Source organism: Rhagoletis pomonella, unplaced genomic scaffold (assembly GCF_013731165.1).
Source record: "Rhagoletis pomonella isolate Grant_MI unplaced genomic scaffold, Rhpom_1.0 Rhpom_scaffold_00013, whole genome shotgun sequence".
In the NCBI taxonomy this organism is placed as follows: Eukaryota; Metazoa; Arthropoda; class Insecta; order Diptera; family Tephritidae; genus Rhagoletis; species Rhagoletis pomonella.
The window spans coordinates 23,638,962-23,641,520 of NW_023458567.1; positions in this window are offsets into that span (position 1 = coordinate 23,638,962).

Sequence of the window (2,559 nt, forward strand, 5' to 3'; positions counted from 1 at the left end):
AAAAAAAACGTGTATTTTCTTGTGGTAGTCGTTGAGCGGTATTTATTTTACGTTTATGGGTATAAAATATACTTCTTCAATTCTTCAGAAGAAGAATCCTAGGTTAAAGGACAATTTGCTACTTATCATTGCTGAAAAATCTTCTTGAGAAAACGCGTGATCAGTACGTAGTTTTTTACTTAATATTGGTTTTTCGTTGAGCACAACCAATCAAGGGCAAAAAAACTCATAACCCCTTGTGTAATATTTTGTGTTTGTATATTTGGGTCTGTGTAAAAAATGCTCACCTCTAAAAATTATTTTAATGGTCCGTACTGGATAATTCTTACTGATATAAATGCGAAAGGTTTGTTTGTTACGCTTTCACGCTTCAACTATTCAACCGATCTTAATAAAATTTTGCAAACTTGTGTCATTTAACCTAACTTAAAAGATAGGGTAGCTTTTATCCCGATTAGACAGAGGGGCGTGGCACCTACCATACAAACGGAATTTTTCATACTGCATACCTCTGGGAGTATTTCTGGTAGAGTACTGGAACTTGGTATGGAAAAAAGTGTCATAACGGGATTTAGAGATAATTGCATGATCTACACTTTTGTCTAACCTATTTTTATGTTAAACCTTACGGTTTAGCTGAAAAATCTTAAAAATCAATTTATGCCTCCTTTGGCCTTGATTAATTTTTTTTTACAGATCTGGGATCGATAAGGACTTTCACATTTCACTTATAATGACGTTCGTAACATTCGTACCAATTATCAGCTTTATGCGAGTTATTGCAACCTTGAAAATCTAACTTGGCCGGGTTAATTGAAAACAATTTTGAAAATATTGTTTAACTCATGATAAAAACATTAGAAGGTAAAATCATTCTCTCAATTCGTCGGCCATGATTTTTTTCTGACGTTTGCAAACATTTTAAAATGATATAAAATTGAAAATAAAAAACTTTAATTGTTCACAATGGTTGTTCTTTGAGACTAAAAATGAGAATGTGTGTGTAAGCTTGAGTTCGAATTTTAAAGTTATATTGCTGGCAAACGTCAGACTGCCTCTCAAAGATTTTACCTTGTAATGCTTTTATCATGGTTTAAATCATGATAGAAATATTTATAAGGTACAATCGCTGAGAGCCAACTTTAGGAATTTTGACGTTTGCTAGCATTTTGAAAATTTCTCTCGCCGTCATTTCGCATTTGTTTGTTTTTATTTTCACACAAACCAAAGAAATATATTTTTGTCGAAACAAAAAAATTTGCGTATACATACATATTTAAATAAATAAATGGAAGCAATTGTCTGTAATGGACTTCTGCCCGCATGTTAAGGCGAAGTTTTTGGCATGCATTTGAATATATTTTACCTTAAAGGCACTGCACTTTTGCAAAGAACTATCTTGTGCTTACATTGGGTCAGGTGGTGTGGCAAAAAATGAGCCGAGCATACATAGCGGCCCTTTGGCAAAACACCACAAACCTCGATCCATTTTTGCTGTATATACGATAGTTGCGGGAACTTGAGGATCTTGAGATTGCTTTGCTTGTAGAGGAAAAGGAATTTGGGCAGCCGTTAAAACAGCAACTAATTCTTCGTATCCAATTTTTTTAGATTTTTCAACTTCTGAATAAATAAATATTTCAAATCATAAATTTTCTTTTGTTTATTTTGAATTTCTTTGACATTAAAATTATTTCGAGAGAGTAAACTCAAAATGCTAGCAAACGTCAAAACCCCCAATAGCGGACGACTTGAGCGAGCGGTTTTGCCTTTTAATATTTTTATCATGGTTTAAACGGAGTAGCAATTAAAAAATTTAATTACGCGGGTTATAATGTATTACAATTGGGTTGACAAGTGATTATTTATGAAAAAAATTGTGCTACTATGTTGAAAAAAATGATTTTTTTTAATTGAAAAGTCCCCGTCTCAAAAGATTTTCCCATATACATCTGTGTCAATAACGCATATCATAAAGTCGAAAACTAGAGTTCAGTCTGATGGCCACAGATATACACCTATGTATTAGAGATGGATTTTTTAGTTCATTTTAAAGATTAGTTCACTTCTAGGTCGTACAGCTCAATAAACTATGTAGCTCTTCTGATTATTAGTTCGTTCACCTTATTTAACTATAGTTCACCTAATTGAACAAGATCGATAGTAAGAGCTGAAAAAATGTATCTTTTATAACACATACAGATGCGTGCAACTAATTAGCAACGAAATTCAAAACGATATTGCTTGCAAATTATGTTTATTTATTTATTTATAATAATTTTCATTTAAAATATAATTCAATTTATATCAGAAACCACAATAACAAAAGTTGCAAAGCTTGCACAAATTGCAAAAAAATTAATCAAACTTCAAAAAATTGTCATCAAAATTTCAAAATTTCTAATTAAAATATTTAGAAAATTTTCGGGTATGCAATTTTGTAGCCCATTCAATTTTAGTATAATAAAGTGCAAGTTTCAAGTTGCTAAAAATTGCCGTTGATTTTTTAGAATTTTTTGTCGAGGGTGTTGCGGATTTTTTTCCATGTAAAAAAAAAAT